Source organism: Vulpes vulpes, chromosome 8, assembly GCF_048418805.1.
Source record: "Vulpes vulpes isolate BD-2025 chromosome 8, VulVul3, whole genome shotgun sequence".
Classification (NCBI taxonomy): Eukaryota; Metazoa; Chordata; class Mammalia; order Carnivora; family Canidae; genus Vulpes; species Vulpes vulpes.
This window is the reverse complement of record NC_132787.1, coordinates 63,380,739-63,400,647: the sequence shown is the minus strand read 5'-3', so window position 1 is coordinate 63,400,647 and position 19,909 is coordinate 63,380,739.

The following is a 19,909-nucleotide window of genomic DNA, read 5'->3' as shown; positions in this document are numbered from 1 at the left end:
ATTTATGTTCCTCACCTACTCAAGGTATATAGTCATCCTTGTCTTTGCCATAGAGAAAATGGTATCTAATTGTTACTTGAATTTCCTCTGTAAAAATATCACTTGTGTTTTGTAACTGTTGAACTGAATGAATGCACTTCTTTCATCCTGACCCTCAAATCACATCCATGTACACATTTGCAAGCTTTGCTCATCTAGGATGAATGACCTCAAAGAGAAAATGGTCATAATTTGGATGAAGCTCATTGAAGGACAGAGGATAGGATAGAAGGACATCTGCAGTGTTACAAGGATCTGAAGAAGAGCAGGGCGAAACAGACACAGACATCTGTGGAGACACCAAGACACAGCTTCTGGCCACCGTAATCAGGGAGCGAGACCTCCATGTTGGATTTCAAGGAAGATAGGAATGAAGCTCAGGACTGTGGGACTGGGTTTGGAGGAAAGAGGATTGGAAGGGGCAAATCCAGGGACATTCTGAAGGCAATCAGGGCCTGCCGATTGGGAGAATTGTTGGGGATGTTTGGTTACAAGGCAGTACAGCTTTCCCTCTATGTCAGCTTGTTGTACATTTGTCCCTTAATAATCATTTTTCCTGGGGCACCCTGGTGGCTCAGTGGTTGAGCATCTGCTTTTGGCTCAGGTCTTAATTCCAGGGTCCTGGGATCAAATCCCACATCGGGCTCCCCGCAGGGAGCCTGCTTCTCCCTCTACTTGTGTCTCTGCCTCTCTCTGTCTCTCTCATGAATAGATAAATAAAATTTTTTTAAAATAATCATTCCCCCTCATTCCCAGTTGGCTAAATAACAGTAATAACTAGCACTTATTGAGCACTTTCCACATGCCAGTTTCTGTGCTCTACTTGTATTTTCCCATCTGACCCCTACCATGACCTCGTGAAGTTTGCACTATCATCATACTCATTTTTCAGATGAGGACACAGGCCCAGAGAGATGGTAATGACTTGGTCAAGGCCACAGAGCTAATAATGTAGGGAGCCAAGAAAAGAACCTGAGCTCATCTTTCTTCAAAGCCTAAATTTTTTGTTTTTGTTTGTTTGCTTATTTGTCTTAGGTTTTTTGTTTTGTTTGTTTACATTTTTTTATTTGAATTCAATTTTTCAACATACAGTATAACACCCAGTGCTCATCCCATCAATTGTCCTCCTCATTGCCCATCTGTCTTAAGTTTTTAACCACATTTTACAAGGGTCATTGTCTTTACTAAGAACACAAGTCATACTAGATACTAGTTCAAGCTGAAGGCCAAACAGCCATGAGAAAAATAAAGATAAGACTCCAATAGCCATTCCACATGGAAAATGAGAAGAGATCAAGAAGTCTACTTTCCTCCATCCTCAGAGTACTCTAAAGCCCCAATTATCTAAGCATTTGCTTTTTCTCCTACTTTATTAGAGCAACTCAGTGCCTGCTTTACCAAGCAGGGGTGAATTTAATGTACTTGATTCCTTAGAGATTTGATTCATTTAGGCCCAAAGAACCAATCTGTTTCCGTATTCACACATCCTGAGCTCTTTCTCCCCTTGCAATCCAATCTAAAATGGGTACCAGGAACTCACACTTTTTTCAAGCTCCATTTTGCACCTAGCTACCACCCCCCAGGCTGTATCTGTACTAACACAGACGCATAGTGGGACTTAGCCACATCTATAGAGAACAGGTGAAAGCACAAAGACTTAGGAAAGATAAGAAGGACCCTCCTGCTGGCAGCTCCTGGTGGTTAAGCTAGGGCCACCTGTGGCCTGCTCACATTTCCATTCTACAAAGAGTTGGAATCACCCAGAGGTGGAAGTTGTTAGTGAGTCTCCAGGAGTTTGGTTCCTACCGAGTTCAAAATCTGGACTCGACCTGAAAGCTGTGTGCTCCATCCAGACCATTCTGTTTGGTCACGTGGCCTTCCACTGAAGCCACTGAGGCAGTTTTCTGTTCCTGTTATGGTGTCTTCTCATTACAGCATCTTCCTGGAAAATGCCAAGTTTCGTGTTTCTTTTCTACCCGTTGCAACACAAGCTGCTTCCCAGCATTAAAAGGAAGGGGAACAAGGGCAAGAGGAAAACTTGTTTCACTGTTTTCCAGCTAAATTCCACTCCCTTCATGAAACTTTTTCAGACTATTCCTGTTAACGGGTCCTTGGGCTGCATTCCTCTCCTGCTTTCTAGCTTCTCTGACCTTCTAGAATATTGCTTGTCTCCGCCAGCCATTCACATAATGCCTTGTTTGTTTCATCACTTATTGACATGTGAATGCTGCCTTGTCTCCTTAACCTGATCAAGAATTTCTAGAGGGCTGGGACTGTATTTTAAGATATTTTTATAACTTCCTCCAGGTTAGATATTTTTATATCTTCCTCCAAGTTAGAACATAGTATTATGTGCCTTCTCTGATCACCCTATTTAACACTCCAAATGAATGACTCTTACCCCCCATCTAAAATATAATGTATTTATTTAGTTTAATATTTAGCCCCCATAGAAGCTTAGTCTAGAAAACAAGGATTTTGCCTGCTTTGATTACTGGTTTTTCCCCCAGCATTTAGAACAGTGCCCGCCATACAGTAAGTATTCAGTAAATGTGTGTTGATTAATGGATTAATTAAGGAATGAATAATATGAAAAATTATGAACTGATACACCAATATTTATGGGAAGATTATCTTTTTCCATTTCAACTCTTCAATGAGTATTTTATGTATTGCTTTTTGTGAATTTCAGAAGAATTTCTTTAGGCTCTCAAACCACATTCATTTCTTTACTCTTAGCTCAGGAAATCCTAAGATAAAGAATAACCACCAGTACTTAATTGAGCTTTCACTATGCGCCAGCATCTATTTATTTTCTCATTTAATTAACACTCCTCTCTCTCATTGATACTGTTAAAACCATCATTTTACTGATGAGGATCTAAGTCCTCTAGAAGGTAAATAACTTACCTGGTTCTCATAACTAGTAAGTGGTGAAGCCAGGACTTGAACCTAGGCCATCCTGGTTGATGATGATCACTCTGTTTCCTGCCTTAACAGAATCCAGGCTTCTAGGATGATCCTTGAGCTTAAGGATCCCCTAAGATCTTCAGGTCTGGCCAGCCCCGTTAAGCCCTCCAGGACTAGGGGCTGCCCAGGAGGGGTTGAAAGTCACGACTACTACCCAGAGAGCTAACGTAGGGTAAATTTATGGTAGGAAAAGCAACTGTAAAACAACAGTTCCTGATCACCCAGGTTCCTTCATTAGATGCTGATGGATAATTTTAGCTGAATTATGAACATTAACCCAAATGGAAATGACTACAGATAAAACAGGTTCCAGGCAGAGAGAGGAATTAAGTTCTGGTCCTCTTCAATTTGAAATATTTGTTCAATATTCAAAGATAGATGTTGTGTAAACAGTAGGATACACAAGTTTGAAGTTCAAGCAAAAGGACTAGAGATAGAAATTTGTGAGTCAACAATATCATGGAACCTTGTCTAAAGCAAACACCAGGGCAACCCCAGTGGTGCAGCGGTTTAGCGCCGACTGCAGCCCGAGGTTTGATCCTGGGGACCCTGGATGGAGTCTCACATCGGGCTCCCTGCATGGAGCCTGCTTCTCCCTCTGCCTGTGCCTCTGCCTCTCTCTCTCTCTCTGTGTGTTTCTATGAATAAATAAATAAAATTTAAAAAAATAATAAAACAAACACCACAGGGCAAATGAGCTTTTTAGCTGTCAGAGCCCCAGTCTGAAGATTGTGTCAAATATTTGATGATTGTCGTGTACAGTTTTCATTGTTCCCTGTATTGCTGCAGCTACTACATTATGAAGCTCAAATTTGCATATTTTCCTTCTCACTGGGGTCACAGTGGGATCCAATGAGCGTGTGTGTGTGTGTGTGTGTGTGTGTGTGATCATTTGCAATTGTTCAGTGACTGAAATGGTTCATCTTAGAGATTGCCTCTAGGACTCCCTTTTCCTTGGACTTTTTTTTTTTTTTTGAGATTTTATTTATTTATTCTTGAGAGATACAGAGAGAGAGGCAGAGACACAGGCAGAGAGAAAGGCAGAGAGAGAGAGAGAAGCAGGCTCCATGCAGGGAGTCTAACGTGGGACTCAATCCTGGGTCTCCAGGATCACACCCTGGGTCGAAGGCAGGCGCCAAGCCGCTGAGCCACCCAGGTGTCCCTTCCTTGGACTTTCATGACTGACCAAGGCACTTGTAAATGGACACATTCTTTTTGGCTATGTTAAAACCATAATTCAGGTCTGGGATCCAACTCATCTCTTTCAGTGGCTTTGTAGATTTCTGATCTGAGGCACAGACACCAGTATCATAATGTGGTTTAAGGATCCTCTGGTTTCCTTTCCTTTAATATTCTGGGCATAGCACACACCACCTTCACTAACTAACCATTCAATATGCATCCCATCCCTGCCCCGGCTGTACAGGCAGAAATGACAGAGAGGGAAGGAGAAGGGGGCTCAAGAAGTATGACCAGAGCACAGAGCTGTCAGCATGGGGTATCTGAAAAGTACTGACCAAGAGCGAAATAAAAAATTTTTTCAGCAACACTGAGAACCTGGCTGAGGTTGGAAATCATAAATTTGTTCTAGAACTAGCAGTCTGGCTGTGGGATTTTTCTCTAGCTGAATTACCACAGAGAAAATGTATAGTGGGCGACTTCTGGGGTTGGGAAATGGCCTAACAGGTGCATAGGGAGAGCAAGTGGTAGGCCACTGATGAGAATGTAGCCAGTGGGTCCCAGGCTACAGAAGCGAAGGAGGAAGGCAACAGAAAAACTGACATCCAGAGTGTCCCAGCTCAGATAGGTGGTGGGTGAACCCTCAAAGATCTCAAGTGGACAGAGCATGGGGAAAACCTAGGGAAGGCAAGACTAGGACAAAGAAGACTAATGCAGCTGGATACTCCCATGACAGGTCTGACTCAGTAACCTCAACTGCCACATCCTCTTCCTCAAGCAAGACAGAGGGAATCCTACACAATCCCTCAGGGTCAATACCATATCCTGCCCCTCAGAGATCCCCAGATATCAGGGCTACATGAAACTTCAGTTTCCTAGAAACAACAGCCTGTCCAGGAGAATCTCTCCAGTTTCACCTTTTATTAAAATGACGCTGGAGCACCTCAGAGCAGCAAAGACATAGCTGAAGAATTAAGTCTCATGAAAGCAGGAATCACAAAAGTTTGGTCCTTAAGGACTAGAACCAGGGACTCAGACATCATTAGGACCCTCATTCTCTCTTTAGCTTCCTTCTCTTTTTTTTGTTCTATATATTAACTTCTTTCTCTCTTAAAGAAACTTAATAATTTAGACTCTAAAACCAGCTACCTGGCATTCTAATCCTAGCTCTGCTGTCCTGTTTACAGCTAAATGACCTGGAGCAAGTTATTTGTCCTCTCTGTGCCAAGGGAAAACTAGGCATCCTGCCCACTACTCTCTACCCACACTCTCTCCTGGCCCCTTCCCATTAGCTCTGGAATAAGCTCAGGTCACTCCTAATCTAGAGACAAGTATATTCTCCTAGACTCTCCCTTCCTTAGGTCCTCACTTCCCTTCCCAGCTCACTGACTCCATTTGCCCCCTCTCATTCTCAGCTTTCTGTTCTCTAGCTTCCATTCTCACTTCTCTTCAGCTGCCAAATGCCCAGGCCTCTGCTGCCTTAGACATCATTGTTATTCCCACTTTAAACTCTATCCTTCCTGGGTTTCCATAGTAACACTCTCCTCAGTAATTCCCCAGCAGCTCCAACCTCTCCTTCTCCATGTCCTTTGAATGTTCCTCCCTCTTCATCCACCCTTCCTTGAACAATCCATCTCCCTCCCCTCCAGGTTCTACTCTCTCTTCACCTCGAAGCCTCCCTAGGTGGTCTTATCTACTGTTATAAGGTTTTGATCACCTCTACACAATGTAATGATTCTCAAATCTATGTCCATTAGCTTAGTCTTCTCTTCTGAATGTGAGGTTATCCATCCATCCAACAGCCCATGCAGCATCTTCACTTGGAGCCTCTTGAAACATTGAAAACTCAGCTCTTAAGGAGACAGCTCTTAAGGAGAATAATGGAGAACAGCTGAAGACATTAGGGGGCGTCTGATCCACAGGAACAACTCAGATGGATTATGGTGGTAAACTGGGCCATAGTGGTCAACTGGGAAAGGAACTGGAGATATTCTGTATGGACCCCAAAGGCCAAATGCAGAATAATGATTAGAAGATTGGAGAAGGGGATGCCTGGGTGGTTCAGCAGTTGAGCATTTGTCTTTGGCTCAGGGTGTGATCCCGGAGTCCTGGGATCGAGTCCCACATCGGGGTCCCTGCATGGAGACTGCTTCTCCCTCTGCCTGTGTCTCTGCCTCTCTCTCTGTGTGTCTCTCATGAATAAATGAAAAAAATCTTAAAGAAGTAGAAGAAGAAGATTGGAGAATACAGGTCTCAGCTGAACACTTTGGAAGTCAGAGTGATAGGTGGACTCAGTTGCCTTAGAAGGTTGTGAGACCTTAGTTACTTAGAGCATTCAAACACCAGATTTTAAATTTCTTCCGACTGCAGAATTCTATGAGAAAGCAAAACTGAGCTTATGAAGATTTAACCATGTTCAATAAAACCTGGTAACACTGGTACTCATGCCAACTGGGCGTTGGTTTACTGGCTAGAGTCCCTAATCACGTGAAATGGAAATAACAGCAAAGACAGTTTAGAATAACTGAAGGGACAGAAGAAATTGAATAAACTCTCAAGTGGGAAATGATTGATAGTCAAAGAAAACTCACTGCAATGTGACTTTCTTGGAGGTTTTTGTACTTAGTTATATTTTTATGCAACTAGTCAGTAGATGCGGATTTTTGCATTACTCATACTGCATAGGGATCTTTGCGTTAAAGTCCTGTTTCAACAAACCTAACCAGGTACTGTTTGAGGCAAGAACCCTGAATCTGGGTGGAACATAATGGCCCAATGACCAGTCTGGGGAGCACTTTTGTGCCTCAGTCTACAGATCTCTCTGTCTTTTGCATAAAGGACAGAAGGCTTGAATTATTGTAGGAAAAATAATGGTTCCCACTTACAGGCAACTCCATGTACCTTCCCATGATAAGATAACCCAGCTCTAGGACATCTCCCTCCCTGTCCAACCCTGGGCCACCCCATCCCATAACATTTATTGTACTTGTGCTTTCTTGCTTACTGTGTTCCCACAACCTCTGTCTCCCTAGAGATGCAGGTGGGAGTCAGGCCAAGGAAGAGAAGGGGATGGCTGGAAGCTGGCATCTTCCATTTGCATGCACTCTTGCCCTGGATCCTGCAAATCCTCAAGGTGATAGATATGAAAGAGAAGGAGGTTCAGTTTCTGGCCCTAAGAACTTCAGGAATGTAGAAAACCAGATTTTAAAGTAGGACTTTGAACTAAATATTGTTTCTTTTTTCTCTTTTAAGCCTAGAGCCATCCTTCAATATGCTCCTCTACAGTTCCTCTGCATGACCTGCATCTCCCCAGCAGGAGGGAACAAAGTTCTGCTCCCTCAAAATTCTTCCCAGCTCAGCAAGACCTCAATCTTCCATCTGAATCCCACCCTAAGAAAGGAGGGGGCAGTAAAAGAGTGTTATGTCCCTGCTCTGTGCCTCAGTTTCTATGTCTGTCAAGTGGAAATCATAATAATTACCTCTCTTGTCCCACAGAATCCCTGTGAAGATAAAATTAGAATTGACTACCTGATTGCTCAACATCCAAGGTTATTCTGAGCAATAGCTTCTCAAAGAGAAGTTCAGGGAAGAGCTAATTTGGGGTGAGAGTCACTGATACTCTGGACTATATATCATGCACTGGGTGTGCCAAGTTTTTAAGTCTAAGCTGATTCCCCAGGTTACCAGCATGCCTCAGAACTAATGCCCCTCAGTTGATGCCAACTGGTATTTACTCAAAAGATAAAACATAATTTAATATTAGTCCAAGCAGAATATAATCCAGGAAGACAGATTTCCAATAAGGAGAAACTCTAACTATGGGAAAATTGGCACACTTCTAGTCTACTGGTGGGACTGAAAAATGAAAACAGCTCGGTAGAAGGCAATTTAGCAACATCTATCAAAATTCCATGGGCAGTTATCCCTTGACCTCACAAATGTACTTCTGTGAATATATCCCACAGATACACTTAAATTCCTACAAATAATGTAAGTACAAGGTTAGTTATGGCAGCACAGGTTGTAAAAGTGAAAGACTAGAAATCATCCATAAATAGGGACTAGTTAAACATACCATGGGACATCCTTACATGCAATATCTTAGAATAGAACACAGACATTTTCCAAGCATTGATGTGAAGAGATTTCCTCTATAGACTATGTCAGAAAGGGTAGAAAATAAGAATGTGTTTTAATACTTTTAGATTTGCTTGTATTTTCACAAAGAGACTCTAGAAGGATCATGTAAGAAACTAATAAGAGAAGTAGGAAGGAGGCTTTTCTATGTACAACTTTTTATATTGTTATTTGATCCTTGCTGGGCCCCTGGCGGCCCTGAATTTCCTCAGCTGAAAGACAAGAAGGGGTGGCCCTGTCTGCAGTCAGGCCTTCCAGCCCCACTCTTCTATAAACAAGAGCCTTTCCCGGATCATGCCGTTTTACATCACTGCTACCTTCTGTGCCCTTTTGCTTGTACAGACAACTGCAAGTTGACTGGGCGTGTTTGGCACCACTTTCCAGAGAATTCCCAGACTCTTACAATCCATATTTACTAACTTCTCATTCTTGCATTATATTTGTCAATTGCCCTCTACCTCTATCTTAGGTTTTATTCAAAGGCTTTTATTTTATTTTTTTAGATTTTATTTATTCATGAGATACAGAGAGAGAGAGAGTGAGAAAGAGAGAGAGAGAGGCAGAGACACAGGCAGAGGGAGAAGCGGGCTGCATGCGGGAGCCCAACGTGGGACTCGATCCTGGAACTCCAGGATCACGCCCTGGGCTGAAGGCGGCGCTAAACCACTGAGCCACCCAGGCTGCCCTATTCAAAGGCTTTTAAACTTACACTTTAACCTGGATGAATCCTTTTACAAAGCAATTTGGCCATATAAAAGGTAAATCATAAAAGTTTAATATAGCATCGTGTTTCTGGGTAATTACCTTCTATGTGACAAAGTCCAGTTCTTGTTCATTTATTTGGAGTTACTTCAGTTAAGCATTGTAGGAATGAGGGGGCCGCATAACAGAAGCCCGCAGGCCTGGGATATGGAAGCTGAGATGAGCTGGGTTGCTCTGTTGCATCACAAGTCAGAGGACAAGAGGGGCCAGAGAAGGCAGTGGCCATGCCTGGGACTTTTCCATGCTACACTGGACCACTGGACCAAAGCTCTGCTGAGCATTGAGGGTTTTCCAGGGAGATAGACGTTCTGCATGAGAGGATGCAGAGAGGGGTGGGCTGAAGGCTAAAAGGGGCTAGAGGAGCTCTATAAGTGTAAGGCATCAGCTAGAGGTTGGGTCTGAGCACAGCTACAGAGGTTGTGGCTCAACTGCCACCTCTGGCCCAGTGCCTGATGCTAGTGTAAAGAGTGTCGCTGAGATGCCCAGAGAACCCTCACCCTCTCTCTTCCCCTCTGTCCCTCCCCCCACCAACCCCCATTTGCCCTCCTCTCTCTCTTTCTCTTAGATAGATAGATAGATAGATAGATAGATAGATAGATAGATAGATAGATAGATAATCTTCAGGAAAAAATTTTTGTCCAAAGCCTAAACATTTATGAATTTAAAAAAATCCATACCATCATCCAAGCATGAATCTTTCCGTTTCTCAAGTGTTTACTTGTAGGCCCTAATCGTAAGAACTTACTTTTCCAGAAGTGGACTAGTTGTATAGCCAAACTTCTGCAGTTTTTCATTTAACACTACTTTATAAGTCTGTGGTCTCAAAGTCTTCATTAATGGTTGGATAATATTCTATTGCAAAAACACACTGTGGTTTAGTTTTCCATTTCCCTATTATCATGGAGCTCCCTGTACATTTAGCTTCCCTATCCTTAAAATTTTTCCTTATAATAAATTCTGAACAGAGATAAGTAGGTTAAAGGATATGAATGCATTGGATATCTTCATTACTTTCTTAGTTTTCTTCCTCTCCTGACTTTATCCTGTCTCCTGCCATGGAGTTAACTAGTAGAATCAGGAAGATTATGTCATTGTGTCTGTCCCTGTCTCTTGGTCAGTATTTGGGGTGGAGGTATTGTTTTCTTACATATTTGAAGACGCTTTTTTAAACTTGAGTTGAAGTTACCATGACTACTGTTTTTGTTTGAGAAGTAATGCTTGCTCATTGTAAAACTTAGAATGTCTTTTATAAATTTGTGTATAATCTATCACCCTGACACATTTAATCTTATTTTCTTATTTACTTAAATTCTTTTAAAATTTTTCATTATTATCTATTAATCATTCTCTTTATCATTTTTTCTGTAGCTTCAATTCTTATAAAGTTATTCTCCATAATAGAACTGAATACTCTTTGCTCGTTTTTCCAGGACTTGATTTAGATGTTTAATACGCTGTTAGACCTGGAGTTTACGTTAGTGTATGGTGTGAGGGCCCTGGGAAGGAGCAGAAACCAGTCTTGATTGACTGTATTTATTTTATAACTACTTTATAATGTACACAGTCCCATTTCTGGGAAGTCAGTTCAGCAAATTATCTGGTAGGAGTAGTTATTTTTAGGTTAACCAATCAGCTTATACATTGCTTTCCAAGACTGGGCTTCGATTTGTCCAGGTTTGAGTTCTGATTGACCCTTCTATATTCCCTACAGCAATTAGCCTCATGCCTTCCATGTGGCAGATGTTAATTCAACCTGATTTGACGTCAGAATGAAACTAGCAGCACAAAGTTGTCTAAAAGAATAATCCAGAAACTGAAGGGTACCATTTTAACCATCAGGACCTATCCCCACCAGTCAATCTTTCCCAGGTTATTATTGGGGTAGAATGTAAATGCCAGCAAAGATGGACAGGGGTGTGGCTAATAGGGCAGGGTTGTGGAGCAGACACACACTCGACCTCGAATTCCGAATTCCGCATCTACCACTTCCTAGCTGGGGTCCTTGAGCAAACTGAGGTCTGTACAAAAGAGCTCCTGCTGTGACTAAAATAAGGATTAGAAATAAGACACAGCAGAGGGCATGGTGCTTGGCCTGGGAAGGGGCTCAGTTTGTGGAAGATAATCATCTTCCCTGCTTCCAATATGTTCTGGAAGACCTAAATGCAAAACCCTGGAGGCTGAAGGATGTGCCTGGCAATGAGAAAGCCTGGGTAACAAGAAGGAAGCATGAAAGGATCCAACCACCACTCCACCCCCACCCCTGCCATGGACATACACAGACGTGCAAGAGTCCCAAGCCCAATTCATTTTGCTACGGATGTTTTACAAACAGTGTAATAGATCATTGCCAAGTTATCAAAACTCTGGTTATCTGAGTCAGAGTTTATCTACCTAGTTATCTATCTCTAAAAGGCTTCCCAATTCATTCTCACACACACAGCAGTCCTGTTTCTGAGAATTCTTTTAAAGCATACCCACATATCTATGAAATCACATAGTCATGAGGTTACACACTACAGCAGAAGACTAGAAAGCCTCCCCGTGGCAGTGATAGGGAACTGGTTGAATAAACTGTGGTTCAGGCATACCACAGAACACTCTGTACCTATGAAAAACAATGAGGAAATGCCCTGAGAACTATAGGGGAAAATTTCCAGGATGTATTGTTCAGTAAAGGAGCAGGTTGAGCACAGGCCATGAAGCATATACTACCTCTTCCACAAGATTTCCAAAAACCTCAATGTCCCCTTCCCAGTTTGCAAAATCACTGACACAGACACAGCATTAGAACATTAGCAAGCTAAAGGAGAAAAAATATGCCATCATCATAATGGATGCTAGAGAGGTATTTGACCAAATTCAACAGCCATCCTGATTCTCTTAGAAGAAAAATATAAAACCCTGTTAGTGCATAAGATATAGAAGGAGACTCCATTAATACTATGAACAAACCAAGAGGAAGCATGAAAAACAACAGTGAAACCTAAAGACTACTAAAAGTAGGTTCAAGTCAAGAATGAGCTGTATCTGGGCTTGTTCTGGAAGTTCTAGCCGATGTGCTGAAACAAGAAAAAGAGGGAAGAAACAAATGTATCACTATTCTCAGCTGATATGATGTTAAGCAACAGGAGACTAGATAAAATTAAAAATACCAGTCAAAAGAATCCTCTGTAGCTACCAAAGATGATAGCATAGAACCACATCTATTATTATGGAAGTTCCAAGATATAGTACCAAAGAGAATGAAGCAGGTTAGAAAACAGAATTAGACCATGATTCTATTTAAAAAATAAATATGGGGATCCCTGGGTGGTGCAGCGGTTTAGCGCCTGCCTTTGGCCCAGGGCGTGATCCTGGAGACCCCGGATCGAATCCCACGTCGGGCTCCCGGTGCATGGAGCCTGCTTCTCCCTCTGCCTATGTCTCTGCCTCTCTCTCTCTCTCTCTGTGACTATCATAAATAAATAAAAAATTTTTAAAAAAATAAATAAATAATAAAAAATAAATATGCATAAGCCTATGTTGGATGTGTACACAGAAAAAAAGCCTAAAAGGAAATTCTCCAAAATATATTTAGAGATTGTATCTCTGGCTTATAGAGTTTTAGATGATTCTTGTATTTCTTATACAAATCACTTTTCAGTGTTTTCAGTATTTTCAGTATTTTCTGAATGTTTTATAATATTTATATGACAAAAAAAAGCCAGGAATTTTTTTTTCCTACAAACACATGTACATGAGAGTGCATGCAAACTCATTTCAAGATGAGCTGTGTTTCTCCTAAAGTGGTCAGTGTTTGTGACTTAGGGCAATTCCCAACTCACCCTCATCTCTCAGAAAAAACAGACTGATCTGCCCTGCCTGGTCCCTTCCTCTCTGAAGGGAAGCCCCAGATCTGTGGGTTCCAGAAAAGCCTGGAATGGCCTGATTCTCCAGATGACCATGGCTGACCTGGCATCACCACCTACAGCCAGTTCTAGTCCTATCTTAGCTGTTGGCAAAGATTCCCAGGCCCCTGCAGGCTACTCATCTTGCCCAAAGAGGGCTCTTCCTTGCAGTCATCCAGTAGAAACTTTTGCCTCCCTGGTGGGTGATTTAGAAATCATTCTGGCAGCCTCAAGCCTCCAAATGCCAGGCTTCTCTGCCCCACTACTGGGCTAAAGGTCATGCACTGAGTATGTCAGATCCAGTAATCTCATCCCAGGTCTCCTGGAGACCTTAAATGTCTCTCACTTGTTCTCCTTCCCAGGGGCCCCCATCTTGTTCTTCACACAGCTATTAGGTCCATTCTGCTACCTCGTTCCTGCTGGCCATAATTTTGTGTCTGAACCCTGCATCTACCATCACTCACCTCCTAGAAAACAAGGCGACACATTGCCTGGCATAGGTTGCTGCTATATGTGGTGCATCTGGTTCTCATATTGCTTCTCCACTCTGTACCCTGGAGGTTCTAAGAAGGCCCTGACTGGGAAGAGGACTAGGTTTACCACCTCCGTGTTTCAACTTGAATCATAATCTAGCAGGCCCTCCCTGGAGCCTCTTCTGTCTCACACTCAACTCACACCCCACCAACTTCCCTCCTGGCCCAGAACCCATCGCACCTACAGAGGACAGTCAGGCCAGCTCCATAAGGCTGGACATTCTTGCCCTAGCCTGGAGCATTCTCTTCCAATTGCTACAGTACTGGAGTGAGTGACCAAGTCCCGAGGGGACTCAGTAGACTGAGATCAAGGCTGGCCTTAATTATACTGGGACTTTAAAAGAGATTGGCATAGTCCTTCCCCATCTCTTCAGAGCCAGCTCCCTATCAGTATCACCTTTCATAATCCAGGTACAAACCAGGAAGTAAATATACAAATACAAATGCCTTCAAATAGATTGGCTTTGAACTTGATCAACTTTCCCTTATATTCATTTCTGCCTAAGTTGGTTATTTGATTTCAACTCTATAGCATATGAAGAAAAGCAGACTAGAAAAGGGAAAAGCGGCAGGAATCAGGAAGTGACAGCCTGAGAAAGATCACATGCTATGATTGGGAAAGTGTGAGACCTCAGAAGAAGCAGCACACGGCCCTATGCCCCTGACACCACCAGAGAGGACAATGGTGATGTTTACAATGCTAACCCCAAGTCATGCCCAAGCCTGGTTTATATTCAGCATGCTCCTCAAGGATGCCTAGATGTTTGCAAAGAGCCCCCAGGCTTCTGCAGGCTGCCTGCCTTGCCCAAAGTTGAGAGAGCTCCCCTTTGTACAACCACACTGCACAAGCAGCATGGGTTGATTCTCATCATTTGAATGGCAGTTCTTAGAAAGTGGATCCAAATGTATTTTTACGGTTGATACATTCATATACATTCATATAAAGCACAAATAGTGTTGTCTTGCTACATATGGCACAATTTCTAGAACTAGCCAATGAAGGGGAGAGAGAGCTGAACCAATGAACTGTTAATGACTTAATTTCCTGGTTAACTTCACTTTCCTCATCTGTAAAATGCAGTATATAATAGCTGCCTGAGTATTTCAAATTACTGTGGAGATAGGCTGGCTACATGAAAGGAACAAGGAGTGTGCTTTACTGTAGTAATTCCTCTTATCTAGACTGAGTCATGGATTAAAATTACAAGAGGAAGAAAAATTACAGGTACATAGTACTCAAAGGGTAGAGATTAGGTATATCTCGCAGACATAATTGATTTAGAATTGGGTGCCAGTCAGAGGCCTTCCTGCCAACAGTAGCAAGCTGCCATTCTCTGGGAAAGAGCGACACCTACTGCACTCTAACTGTACTGCAGCTGACCTGGACGACCAGGAGGCTTCCAAACTTCAGGACGTGCGTATAATTTTAGCCAGGCGTGAGACACCACCGCAAAAATAAAAATTAAACAGTCATACAGTATTATCCCTTGAAAAAAATCCCAATTTTCTTTCATTTAAAAATAACTTCTGCTATTTTTCATAGTCAAATATAATGCATATCAGTGTAAAAAATGCAAAGAAAATGAAGATCCTCCAATAGCACCACTCTCAAAACCTAATCAACACTTAATTCAGAACCACTGCCACTGCCATCCATATTGTTTTCTCTTCAGTCTTCTCTTTTTTCTTCTTCCTGTTCTCTCTCCATCCATGCATATTGTAAAAATGAAAACGAAGAACAAAATCACCCCTCTTAGGGATAACCAGTTGCTAACAGTTTAGTGTGTATTATTGCATATATTTTTATGACAATGGAAATTATCTATTACAAACCACAGGGGCTATCCCGGTTGTCATTCCAACCAAAGACCACCAAGAACACACCTACACTTGAGCTTCTCAGTCTGTAGTACAAGAGAACACACACCATAGGAACTATGGGTGTTTCAGTTCAGTAAGAGGCTGTTAGAATTTATAGGACTTCGGTTTGAGCTAGGTAATTTGCAGGAAGGTTTAAGGAAGCTGGGCTATGCTCTGGATAGGATGTTGCCAGGAAGCAGGGTAATTCTATGAAGGGCTACCTTAATAAATGTCATCCAGAAGAAGAGACAACCAGTGCGAGGCTAAACCTGGTGAAGAATTGATAAAGGAGCAGCAGTCCCTACTATGAACCAGTACAGGTGGATGCTTGGTTTGGACAATGTTCCTCTTTTGTCTGTGTACAGACGTGATTACAGAGGGGCCTTGTTTTTATCTGCTCCAGCACATCACAAAATGGCCTTATCCACTGTTGCTGTGCTGTGACACAGAACTTAATAGCCTCATGGTGATGCCAGGCCAGCTCCCAGATGTTGGGGGCTGCTCTTCCCTCTCTTAGGGTTTCCTTTTTTCACCTAACAACATTGTAGACATTTCTTCCAAGTCAATATTGAGTCTTATTTAACCAAATTTCTCTCGTTAAATAGATTTTTCTAATATTCTAGGCTTACAATACTAAAATGAAATCCTTTAGAAATACATCCTTGAACACTTACACTATTATTTCCTTAAAATAAATTTCTAGATGTGTAATTACTGGGTCAAACAATATATACATTTTAAAGTTTTTAGTAGATATCACTAGAATACCTTCCATAGAGCACGTACAACTTTCACTTCCAACAGTGGGCTAGGAGAATACCCAATTCCCTGCCCTCAAATCCTCATCAGTACAAAGCAATTATCATTTTTTTAAATCTTGTCAGTTTCAAAGACGAAGAACATTTTGTTTTTAAAAGTTCTATTGTGTAAAATTGGATATATGACAAAGACCAAATGAGGCTTATGCGTCTCACCAGACTCTGCTACATCAGACTGTCAGTAGCTTCAGGGCAGTCCAGTTAGGGGGCGCAAAAACCTTTTGTTGGTGTCTCGTCTGTTTCTCAAGCTACCACTTAAGAAGAGATGTATACAGAAAGGAGTGTCCTTGGGTTCCTCCAGATTTGGGACACACTTTGACAGCCATGTTTTTCAAAGTGTGTTGCTCTCTGCTCGCTTGTCTGCCTCTCCACTGAGTCAGGAGCTTTGAGAGGGCAGGGACTATGTAATCTTTCCTTTCTTTTCCAATTTTTTTATTGTCGTAAAATACACATAAAACTTACCATCTTAACCATCTTTAAGTGATATAAAGTACGTTCATATTGTTGTGCAACCATTAGCATCATCCATCTCCAGAAATCTTTTCACCATGTAAAACTGAAACTCTGTCCCCATTAAACAATCATGAACCCCCATCTTCCTCACCCCCTGCCCCCAATCTACCCTAGGTAACTCATAGAACTACTCATGTAACTACTCTAGGTAACTCATAGAAGTGGAATCAAACAGTATTTGTCTTTTTATCACTGGCTTATTTCACTTCTCATCATTTTCCTCAAGATCCATGCATGTTGTAGCATGTGTCAGAATTCCTTAAAGTACTATAAGAAATAAACATGCTGGTTTAAGCCTCTAAGAGTACCTGGTTGCTTGCTATTACATCATAACAAAGCCTGTCCTGACTAGTACAGCTGTAAATGCCCAAAAGAATAAGAACTTATCTAGCAAAGCTCCTAATGGCAGTTTGTCATAACCTTTGTAGAAGTAGCATGTGGACATCCTGGTTTCTCAACTACTACCCCACAGGTTCATGTGCCCTTTTTTCGAGAACGTTTACCCAGGAATTACAAGGTGATCACAATTTGTGATGAGGCTATAGTATTGCGATGAAGCCACAAATTACCCAAATCCACTATATCTAAGAGGTGATGGGTTTTGAGTCTGATAAAAGATTAATTTGGTGGCTATCTATGAGAAGCTTCAAGAGGGAGAATGGTTCCTGCAAATGGTTGGAGGAGGGTCCACCTTCTTCACTTCAGGCCCCTAGAGCTCACTCTTTCCACCCTGTCCACAGTCCCTTCTGCTTTCTCATTCTATAGGCCAGTTCATAATGCCAGCTCTCTGCCCTCAGCCAATTTTAGAAATGCAATTAGTTAGAGTGGGCATGAATTCTCCTCCACAGACCTACAGGTACAAAAAAAATTTTTACTTTATTTCTATAAATCAAATTAACTGCTTCTCAGCTCCCAGTCACTTCTGGGGAGAAATATTCTATTTCAGCCATCTTGGGGTGGTGATCCTTCTCTCTAGAACTGAACATGAATTCAGGGAACTTAGTGTGGCTCCAAGCAAAGGGCAATAGAGTCTCTGGTTCCTATGATCAGTGATGAGAAGTTCATCATTTGAGCTGACAGACATAAAAGGTAGGCAGCTCCATCCTTCTACACTAAACATGGGGACACTTCCCCATAACCTCAAGGTCATGTTGGATGACCTTGTTGGATGTCTCCAACATCCACACATTTGTTTCCAGAGCTTGTGGAGAAGCTGCATGGAAGCAGAGGGCAGATATGTGTCACTAAAGGAATAAAACAGTCATCCCCATCCTCACCTCAGGGAAGGGCCATTCCTGCCTCCTTGCTTCTTCAGGGGGAAAGAATAGGAGCTTACCTATCACACACAATGACATGTCTTAAAAGGAGAATGCTGAGAATGGGTGCCAAGTCTTGGCATTCTTGGGCTTGCCAGGAAGAGAATTCCAGCAAATCCATCTGAGGCTGATTAGAACCCCTTAGCTAAATAAATTTTAAAAAGGGGGGGGGGGATCCCTGGGTGGCGCAGCGGTTTAGCGCCTGCCTTTGGCCCAGGGCGCAATCCTGGAGACTCGGGATCGAATCCCACGTCGGGCTCCCGGTGCATGGAGCCTGCTTCTCCCTCTGCCTGTGTCTCTGCCTCTCTCTCTCTGTGTGACTATCATAAATAAATTAAAAAAAAAAACAACCCCTTAGCTGACAGCTGTGAAGTATGCCTCCCAGGGCCTCAGGCCTGGACTTTCCACAAAAGTTCTCTGCCTAAGCCTCTACCAGAGACGTCTAATCAGCCTCCTCAATTCTTAACTGTCGGAGTGTGCCTGGTGTGAACCCAGTCCTGGGAGGATTTTATTCCAAGCCTCCTCAACTCAAAGTCCTTGCTTGAACTTGACAGTGAGATGTGGGTCTTTGGGTCCAGTATCAGTTGCTGACTCCTCCTGCTCCAACCATGGCTCCAGTTGCAGGTAATGAAAACCCTTCCCTGGTGGTCGGCCAAGCCTCAGAGTTTACAAGAGGGATGCCAACTCTGACATAAATGAGGATTACCACACCCACCAGGGGGCAGGTCCAGGATTCACCTGTAGCTCTAAACCCCAGGCCCACTATGTCTAGGGAAAACCTTAGTCCCCTGGCTGGGAGTCTCTGAAAAAGAGAGGCAGAAAGTTCCTGGCTTACACTAATTTCTTCACAGAGGCTAGAACAGCCCCCTGAAAACTGATCTCTTATCTGCACCCTTCCAAACATCCTTGGCCTCACTCGGGGAGCTAGATCATTCTGTCATTTGCCCTTCCCTACCTCAGCCAGGACCTGGTGTTTTACATCAATCCAGCTGGGCCACTCTGGAACTGCCAGTGTTATCTACTGGCTACACAAATTGTCATGTCACAGAGAGGCCTGTCCCCAGACCCCACCAAGGGCCTACATTTAAAATTGCAGAACTATTTCTTGTTATTGCTAGCTTCTCTTTCAGTTGGAGGGTGATTAAAAAAAAAAAAAAAATTCCAGCCTTGCCTCTGCTACAATTGAAAAGGCCACTCTTATCCCCAGACCCTTGAGACACAACCTGTGTGTAGTGAACCAAGAACCTTCAGTTGTCGCCATGACTGCCCTCCTCTGACAGGGACACAGTAGCCAGGAGGGTCGGGACCCAGCAGCAGATACTGAAAGAATCCCTTTCCTGCCATTGCTGAGCCATCAGTGAACTTGTGGGACTGCTGGGGAAAGGGAGGGTGCCCGAGAAAGGAAGTGAGTCAGCCTCCTGCTGGGTTAGGGCCAGTGGTACACTGGAGCTCCTTTGGCTTGTAAGAGTCAACAGTGAGCATCCCTCAGTAAGGCCATGTGGGTAGCCACAGAGCACTGGTTAGGGGCAAGCTGAGAGTCACAATTTATGGACCAGGGACCACAGCCAAAAGCAGAGGAGGATTTAAGAGTGAGGACCAGAAAATGCGCAGTCTTTGGAGCCAGGGGATAAACACAAACACAAGGTCCAAACCCTCCTCCTCCCCATGGCTGCTTTAATGTGTGAACCCAGGGAGATCTCTGGCCCCGGAATCCTCACAATTCTTGCTGCATGGACCCTGCACCTTTCTTCAGCTCCCTTGGCCACAAACAGATCCTCTCCCTTCCCACATACCCCCACAGGTAAAAGATCATGCAATCAGTTATTCCCACCATTTCTTTGGGAGTTGGCTTCCCATTCCTGTACTATCACTCATTCTTGGGGCTTGAACATTAC